General features: G+C 43.0%; 1 long non-coding RNA gene across 1 annotated transcript; it reads left to right on the forward strand.

The window, feature by feature from the left end:
• Positions 1 to 419: 419 nt before the first annotated feature.
• On the forward strand, positions 420 to 2,604 carry LOC139026738 (uncharacterized). The gene is made up of 3 exons (XR_011478659.1): positions 420 to 778; positions 2,006 to 2,147; positions 2,542 to 2,604. It is a non-coding gene; the product is annotated as an uncharacterized lncRNA (long non-coding RNA).
• Positions 2,605 to 9,524: the final 6,920 nt, after the last annotated feature.

Genomic DNA, 9,524 nt, shown 5'->3' on the forward strand with positions numbered 1-9,524 from the left:
TCTAATGCTTTAATATTGTAATGACCTGACTAGATCATAAAATAACAATTGTCCAGACAGAGGTTTGAGTTTACAGAATGTACGGTTTATTAACCCAACTTCACACAGGCTACTGTTTGTCCGTAGCCCACGCCAAATAAATGAAGGATACCTTATAAACCACCCGTAACCTTCTCTTGTGAAAGCCAGACATAAGAGAGAACCATGATTAAACCGGGTCTTAACTTCCAATGCTCCCTGCCCAACCCCCCTYCACGCCACTCCGCCAACCACCAGGATGCCCGGCTTCAGAACATTCCAGGCATTCCCGTGATTGGCAGATAGCAGGTTGATTGGCATGTCGGACCCCGCGAACACTAGGTACTGGTAAGTACAACACAACAAACGAATAGCCAACGGGTCGCTACAATATTTAATAATTTCTGCCCGCCGAATTCAAATTCCTTATACACTGTAAAAAATGACCCACGGGCTTAGTAAGTATTGCAAAAGAGAATCAATGATTTTTACTAAAAGTTTTATCTACATTTTTGAATACAGTCCTTAATTGATATGTGTTGAAAAAGACTGGCATTTGAAAATAAAAATCCAAGGTAATATGCTGCTGAATTTGAACGAATATTTCTAAGTAACAACCAACAACTTAAAAATATGATATTGAAATGATCATTATTGTGTTGGACTGACATGCTAGATCTAGTTATGAACGTCAGTTGTGCTTGGAACATTTCAACGGGCATCATCTTCATCTTTCTCCTCTGGAAAGGACATGTGGCAGGTAAGGACCAAATTATCACTTGGAATGTAGTTTGGATCTCTACACATATTTTCAACGAAATGCCCCACATTTTCGTTAAATATTATTCTTCAAGTACAATAAGCCTTTAGCTAGCTATATTGCCAGAGTACGTTATATATTTGAACGTTGATTAGCTAGCTATTTAACGGCCATGATGTCTGTAYAGTTAGCTAGTGGTGGGCATGCTACTAGTAAGTTAGCAGTGCATTTACTCGCCTCAGCGCTGTTTAAGTTTGGTCATTTTTGTGTACGTTTTATATGAACCGAAATAGCTATGTAACATATTAGCTACCTAGCTTACCAAAAAATGCATCGTCAGCAAACATTACAGTAGAACTGAACAAATGTGCCCCTGCAAGGTAATGTTTGCCTGCTAGGCAAGCTACCCAGGAAGAGACAGGTAGGAACAATACTGTGTAGTAGAGTTAGAATGGTTATTCCATCAAACTTCAAATTATTAGAATAGTACACAACGCAGAACAGAACAACCAGGTTGAGGGTCAGTGGCCAAAGCCCGCGAACAGGAATATTCCAAGTTCAGACAGAAGGGGGGAGTCAGATCGCTATGATCGCCAGGAACTTTACTTTTGGTGTCTATTTTTAATTGTTGCGCTACTGGTGCTGCCTGTTGATGTTAGGTAGGCAGCTACAGTAGCTGAAGGATGTTAACATCTTCGGGTTTTGTTTCATTAAATTTATTTTATTTCATCTGGGTGCTTGTGTCACCTACTAACACCCTGGTACTACCCGTAGCTCCCGTTCTCCTCAGTCCGAGAAAACATTGAGAGAGAAAGGTATTTGTTGTAGATTACTCCTTTGTAGAAGTCCATAACGTGAAATAAATGAAGCAACCCAAGGTTAATGCTGTAGATATTGTTATAAGCGAGTGTGAGACTATTGAAACATGTAACTTTCAGAGTTTTATTGTTGTTATTTATATAGTTTACAGAGTGTTAAAAGTGCTGCTGTTGCTAGCTAGCATGCCTTTCTGGGATGCAGACGGTTAGCTGAGTGGTGCTGGCGTTGCATTATGGGGGATGTAGTTTGGTCCTCTACGTTATGAATGGAATAGAGGCGATTTGACGTTGTAACTTATTTGTGTTGCAGTTTTTTTTGTACATGAGTTGTTGTATTTTGGTACTGTCAACACTGAAAGCACCTAGCAATGTATTGGGGATGTGAGACATGTGTTTTACCTTTCTTCAGGCTCCTGTGTAGAACAACTTGTCAGATGGGGCGTTGGAGACTGATGTGTTCCTGTCCTGTCTTTTCACAATACTATTGCAGATCAACATAAAAGCCTAAAAGACAGCCGTGGTGTCGCTCTTCATTTCTTGGTTCTCCTGTGGTACATAAGAAACCCGCTACATGTAGCTAGCTACACCTAGCTATCTAACTACACCTAGCTATCTAACTACACCTAGCTATCTAACTACACCTAGCTATCTAACTACACCTAGCTATCTAACTACACCTGCCTTGCAGAAACCTTCTTGTTCACATATTCACAATATGTTCAAGGCAGCACTGCAAACGTTGACCTTGTGCAGTAGTTATCTAGTCAATATCTAACAGCCAAACTAGCTAAATTAAATAATTGGCTGGCTAGTAAGATAGATAACAAGCAGCTCTTCCAAGTCAGCTTGGATTTCCGTTTTTTAGCTAGCTATCTAAAGCTGAAGTCATTTGAGTGTTATTTTCCTGACATTGTCATAGATTTTAATACAACTTCTCTTCTTTAGGTATAGGTGTTCAGACGTTCCTGAGTACTGGACAGACCATATTTTCCAGAATACATTGACAAGGTATGTCAATATATTCAAATGTCTGTGTTTTCATTGTAACTCACAAGGGCTTGTAGGGCCCCATGATTTCCACAATGCGGAAAGCTCAGACGGAATCCAGAAATTGAAACAGAATTCGGGTACCCCTCAGACAGGATACACAGGATATTTTTTATACAGTAACCCAACATTAGTGTGAATAATAGCATTAGATACAGTGGGGAGAACAAGTATTTGATACACTGCCGATTTTTCAGGTTTTCCTACTTACAAAGCATGTAGAGGTCTGTAATTTTTATCATAGGTACACTTCAACTGTGAGAGACGGAATCTAAAACAAAAATCCAGAAAATCACATTGTATGATTTTTAAGTAATTCCTTTGCATTTTATTGCATGACATAAGTATTTGATACATCAGAAAAGCAGAACTTAATATTTGGTACAGAAACCTTTGTTTGCAATTACAAGATCATACATTTCCTGTAGTTCTTGACCAGGTTTGCACACACTGCAGCAGGGATTTTGGCCCACTCCTCCATACAGACCTTCTCCAGATCCTTCAGGTTTCGGGCTGTCGCTGGGCAATACGGATTTCAGCTCCCTCCAAAGATTTTCTATTGGGTTCAGGTCTGGAGACTGGCTAGACCACTCCAGGACCTTGAGATGCTTCTTACGGAGCCACTCCTTAGTTGCCCTGGCTGTGTGTTTCGGGTCGTTGTCATGCTGGAAGACCCAGCCACGACCCATCTTCAATGCTCTTACTGAGGGAAGGAGGTGTTGGCCAAGATCTCGCGATACATGGCCCCATCCATCCTCCCCTCCTGGTCAGTCGTCCTGTCCCCTTTGCAGAAAAGCAGCCCAAAGAATGATGTTTCCACCTCCATGCTTCACGGTTTTGTCTTGTACTCATCCTTCTTCTTCCTCCAAACACAGCGAGTGGAGTTTAGACCAAAAAGTTATATTTTTGTCTCATCAGACCACATGACCTTCTCCCATTCCTCCTCTGATCATCCGTCATATGGCAAACTTCAGACGGGCCTGGACATGCGCTGGCTTGAGGGACCTTGCGTGCGCTGCAGGATTTTAATCCATGACGGCGTAGTGTTACTAATGGTTTTCTTTGAGACTGTGGTCCCAGCTCTCTTCAGGTCATTGACCAGGTCCTGCCGTGTAGTTCTGGGCTGATCCCTCACCTTCCTCATGAGCATTGATGCCCCACGAGGTGATATCTTGCATGGAGCCCCAGTCCGAGGGTGATTGACCGTCATCTTGAACTTCTTCCATTTTCTAATAATTGCGCCAACAGTTGTTGCCTTCTCAGCAAGCTGCTTGCCTATTGTCCTGTAGCTCATCCCAGCCTTGTGCAGGTCTACAATTTTATCCCTGATGTCCTTACACAGCTCTCTGGTCTTGGCCATTATGGAGAGGTTGGAGTCTGTTTGATTGAGCGTGTGGACAGGTGTCTTTTATACAGGTAACGAGTTCAAACAGGTGCAGTTAATACAGATAAGTAGTGGCGAACAGGAGGGCTTCTTAAAGAAAAACTAACAGGCTGTGAGAGCCGGAATTCTTACTGGTTGGTAGGTGATCAAATACTTATGTCATGCAATAAAATGCAAATTAATTACTTAAAAATCATACAATGTGATTTTCTGGATTTTTGTTTTAGATTCCGTCTGTCACAGTTGAAGTTTACCTATGATAAAAATTACAGACCTCTACATGCTTTGTAAGTAGGAAAACCTGCAAAATCGGCAGTGTATCAAATACTTGTTCTCCCCTCAAATACTTGTTCTCCCCACTGTATATATATTTTTATTTCACCTTTATTTATGGACTCTGCTTACACCGCCTCTGTTTTGGAGTTTTAGGCTGGGTTTCTGTACAGCACTTTGAGATATCAGCTGATGTAAGAAGGGCTATATAAATACATTTGATTTGATATAACCAGGTTGGCTAGTTGAGAACAAGTTCTCATTTGCAACTGCCACCTGGCCAAGATAAAGCATAGCAGTTTGAGATATGAGTCTCCACTTCAGTGATTTTGCAGTTCGTTCCAGTCATTGGCAGCAGAGAACTGGAAGGAAAGGCGGCCAAAGGATGAATTGGCTTTGGGGTGACCAGTGAGATATACCTGCTGGACGTGCTAGTGTGGTGCTGCTATGGTGACCAGTGAGCTGAGATAAGGTGGGGCTTGACCTAGCAGAGACTTGTAGATGACCTGGAGCCAGTGGGTTTGGCGACGAGAGTGAAGCGAGGGCCTTGTTGCCAAATAGGAAGCAGATTCTAGATTGCCATTTTGGATTGGAGATGCTTAATGTGAGTCTGGAAGGAGAGTTTACAGTCTAACCAGACACCTAGGTATTTGTAGTTATCCACATATTCTAAGTCAGAGGCGTCCAGAGTAGTGATGCTGGACAGGTATTTTTTTTTTTTTTTTTTTAACAGTATTTTTATTGGAATTTCACAATTTTCACCCATATTAAGAGATACAACAACAGAGACAAAGCAACAACAAAAACGCACTCACTCACTTACACATACCTGTACACATATTTATATATACATACACATACATACACACATACACACCCACACCATTTTCCTCTCCCCGCTTCTCTCACCCCATCCCCATCATTGCGTCTCTCAATACATACGTTTTAAACAAACTTACAATTTAGGTTCCACACATGGAGCGTACAGTGTAATTCTGAAATACATAGATCACCACCATTCTAAGAGAATCCTTGCAGCATAATAGCTGATACCTCAGGTTCTAGGTAATTTAGATAGGGTTCCCATACTTTGTAGAACTGATCTGTTTTAGAATGCAATGTACATGTCAGATATTCCGGAGGCACCCATTCAAATAGTATCTTATGCCAATCTTTAACTTCTCTGCGCTACGGATCCCGTTAGCGGGATTAAATTCGACAACATACGGTGAGCGCCACATAAATAGTCATATTAAACATTCCTGAAAATACAAGTGTCTCACATGGTTCAAAAGCGTAGAATCTTGCTAATCCAACTGCGTTGTCAAATTTAAAAAAGGATTTACTGCGAAAGAATACGATGCGATTATCTGAGGACAGAGCCCCATACCAAAATACTATTTCAACCAGCACAGGCTTAACAAAATCACAGATTGCAATAAAATAAATTGTTTACCTTTGACGATCTTCCTCTGTTTGCAATCCCGAAGCTCATTGTTACACAATGAATGGTCTTTTGTTCGGTTAAATCCGTTTTTATAGCCTAACACTAAACATTTTGTGAACCGCTGGTGTCGTGAATTCCGTGTCATTCAATTTTCGATAAAACATTCGACGTAAATACACAAACTAAACGTGACTTTATCCAGTCATGTTTGGTTTCATTGCAATCAACTGGTTTATTGTAACACAACCTAACTTGATGGGTCATTTCGCGGGACGTATTGACCGAAAGAAACCGATTGGAAGACAACAAGTAATGACCTCATTGTGAACCAATTATATGACCGCTGTTTCGTTGATTGACTGTATTTTAACCCAATGACCACCGATCTTCTTGAAATTTAGCTGGGTAGATAGCCAATGAGCTGAGGTAAACGGCAATATGTAATGTTTCTGTGTTGGAAGACCAACCCATGTGCCATGTATGTAAACTCCGGCTATAAAGACGGTCCTTTCGCCGTTGAAGATTCATATTGGAGGAGCCAGCTTGTTACGCACAGCACTATTTCGGTAACGCGCATCTTCCAGCTGTTTAATTATACAACATCATGTGCGAATAAGTCAGGGAAAGCTAAATCTAGACTAAGATTATCGAGATTGTAGACATTTACATGATTATAGAGGAAAATTGATCCGTTGAAAGTGAATAACTAGATCTGCTTTTGGAAGACGACTCAGTAGGGACCATAGCTATGACCTCCAAATGGGAAGCACCATATTTTTGAACCGAAGAGGGACATTGTGTTTGGACTGGTATAGATTCTTCTCATAGCCGTCTAGCCATTGTTTTGAAATAATAATATAAAAATTATTTGATATTTTTTTTACATTATTATTTGCAATATATAAAAATGTAATGAAAATGTGTAAGAGTAACATATTGGCTATACATTGTGGGTAGGGTATGTTTGTTTGTATGTGAATGACCCATAGCCTATGTGTTGTGGTGTCTGTGTGTGTGTGTTATATATAATACAACTGCTCAAAAAAATATAAAGGGAAACACTAAATATCAACAGATCCTAGATCTGAATTAATTAAATATTCTTATTAAATTCTTTTCTTTCCATAGTTGAATGTGCTGACAAAAATCACACAAAAATGATCAATGGAAGTCAATTTCACCCATGGAGGTCTGGATTATGGAGTCACACTCAAAAATTAAAGTGGAAAACCAACTAAGCTGATCCCAACTTTCGAATGTAATGTCCTTAAAACAGTCAAGAATGAACACTCAGTAGTGTGTGTGGCTCCACGTCCTGTATGACTCCCTACCACGTGGGCATGCTCCTGATGAAGAGTGGCGATGGTCCTTCTCTGAGGATGCTCCTCCCAGAGCCTGGACTAAGAGCATCCGCCAACCTCCTGGACATGTCTGTGGTGGCAACGTGGCGTTTGGTGGATGGAGCGAACAGTGACATGTCCAGATGTGCTGCAATTGGGAGTTCCACGTCCTGGGAACGGGCGGGCCAGTCGATGTAAGCGATCAAATGCCTTCCTTTGCTAGGAACTGCTGACACACGTCCAGCCACATGAGGGTCTAGCATTGTCTTTGCATTAGGCAGGACACCAGGGCCAACTGCACCAAGCATTGATGGCTCTCACAAGGGGTCGAAAGATCTTATCTCGGTACCAATAATGGCCGTCAGGACATACCTCTGGCGAGGCACATGGAGGGCTGTGCAGCCCCCCAGAAGAAATGCCAACCCACCCATGACTGACCCACCGCCAAATCCCGGTCATGCTGAGGACTGTCTGCAGGGCAGCAGAACGTGGTCTACATCCCACGGCGTCTCCAGACTACTGTCACATGTCCGCTCAGTGTTTGGAATCGCTGGCTTTCATCTGTTGTGATAGAGGACAGGGCCAGTGGTCGAATTGGGTGCAAGGGTCTGTGGTGTTTTCTTGCGCAGTGGGCAATGCCAAACACGTGTCCTGCACGGGGCTTGCGGCTGAAGACACCAACGCGGCTGTCCGAAACTGTGGGACGTATCGGCGGCTCGCCCATATGCGCGCTAGCTCAGAGTGGATTGTTCTGTTGGCTGACCGTCTTTTTGCGCAGACTCCACAATCGGGCCAACATTTGTGGCCCTGCCAGAGGTGTCTCCATCTTTGTGACGAGGCCGCCTCTGGGCAGTGCCTGTTTCTGGTCACGTCCCGTCTGCACATCCAATAAGCTCGCGCAGTGGTAGGAAGCATCCTGCTGCTGGGTTGCTTTGCCCTCACCGTATGACCGCAGGACTAACCTCCATGTCAGAGAGAGAGCTTGCACAAGCTCGCTTGATGAGCTACTTCCTGACTATGGGCATGGCAGTCGGTCACCCTAGGCTCACCGCGCCTCCATGCTCGGAGGAGCACTATCTACGGTGATAGAGCGACAGTCTAGAATATCACGTATCTCTTCTGCGCATAGCTCCCGACATGTGAGATGCCGCCATCCTGGAATGAGCTGCATCTAAACTGAAGCAGCATGTGGAGGAAGTGGCGAGTCTCGTACGCCTAGCCGTCATCTCATGCAAATACAGCTAGCCAGGAGAAAACGATCCAAGCCGCCAAGGCGCATGCACACACGAAACAGGTAGAACCAAATGAGCATCTCGTAGGAATAGCCATCCAGACCATAGGACGAAAAACTCACGTCTCTCTTAATTGCAGGTGCTCCACGCTGCAGAATCTCGACTCTACAACTTTTCCTACCATGTTTGTCTAGGGGGGGTGTCCATTTGCCATATCGCTAATGTGATCCATGTAGAAATTTTCCTAATTGTCCATGGTATGCAGCTATTCGCTGCTTTTGCAAAGTGGACAGCACGATGTGTATTTGAGGATATTTATTGCTACACAGATAAGTGTCAGTGATGTTTTGCCTTGTGACCGTCTAAGTTGGAGTTTGCCGATTGTAATTGGATTCTGTAACAGAAGTGTTGATTGCACCTTGCGAGTTACATTTTTGAGTTGTGTTTTTTATATTTGATTGGTCCCTTTTTTTATTGAGCAGTGTAAATTTAAAAATGAATGGGGTAGAAATGTACAGCAAACTCACACATCTCAACACATGGGCGACGATGAACCATGCGTTCCTCACTCCAGTCTACAATATTATGGATTAGATGGGAGCCATGGCAGAGATGCGTGTGTACTGCCGCCCACCAACACTCACCCATGAAAATTAGCATTTGAGGCAGTGCCCACAGACAATGGCCAAAGTGAATATGGGAACAGCACTTTATGTTCCTTACTCTATATAGTCCTGTTATTATACTGTTGATACGGGCTCATGATGTGAAAACTATTCAACTGAAACATTTCTTTTCACAGTGACACTGATCCGAATGGAGCCCCAGTGCCAAGGGTGTAACCTCATCCCCTCTGAAGCTGTATCTCTATTCTAGCGGACCCTGTCTGTCGTCTGGCTCTCTACTATCTCTTTTTTTTTTTTTTCGCCGGGCCATCTAGAGGTGTGAAGCACTGACAAATGAACGGTAGATGGGGACCAGTGTTCCGACTGCAACAAATGGGTCAGGAAGGGCGTTGGTCACACTTGTCCAGAAAGATGATGTGGAGCCACCCCCAACCACTTTTAGCCGAAAAGGAAGCAGGACCTCGGTGAACTGACCAGCAACTTACAGCCCCCTTCAGCTTTTTTCAGTTTTGTTTTTCCACAATCCCGTTGTAGATTTCGCTCGTGTCTAACACGAATAAGTATGGGGAGAAGAAGCAA

This window comes from Salvelinus sp. IW2-2015, unplaced genomic scaffold (assembly GCF_002910315.2).
Source record: "Salvelinus sp. IW2-2015 unplaced genomic scaffold, ASM291031v2 Un_scaffold5651, whole genome shotgun sequence".
NCBI classification, from domain to species: Eukaryota; Metazoa; Chordata; class Actinopteri; order Salmoniformes; family Salmonidae; genus Salvelinus; species Salvelinus sp. IW2-2015.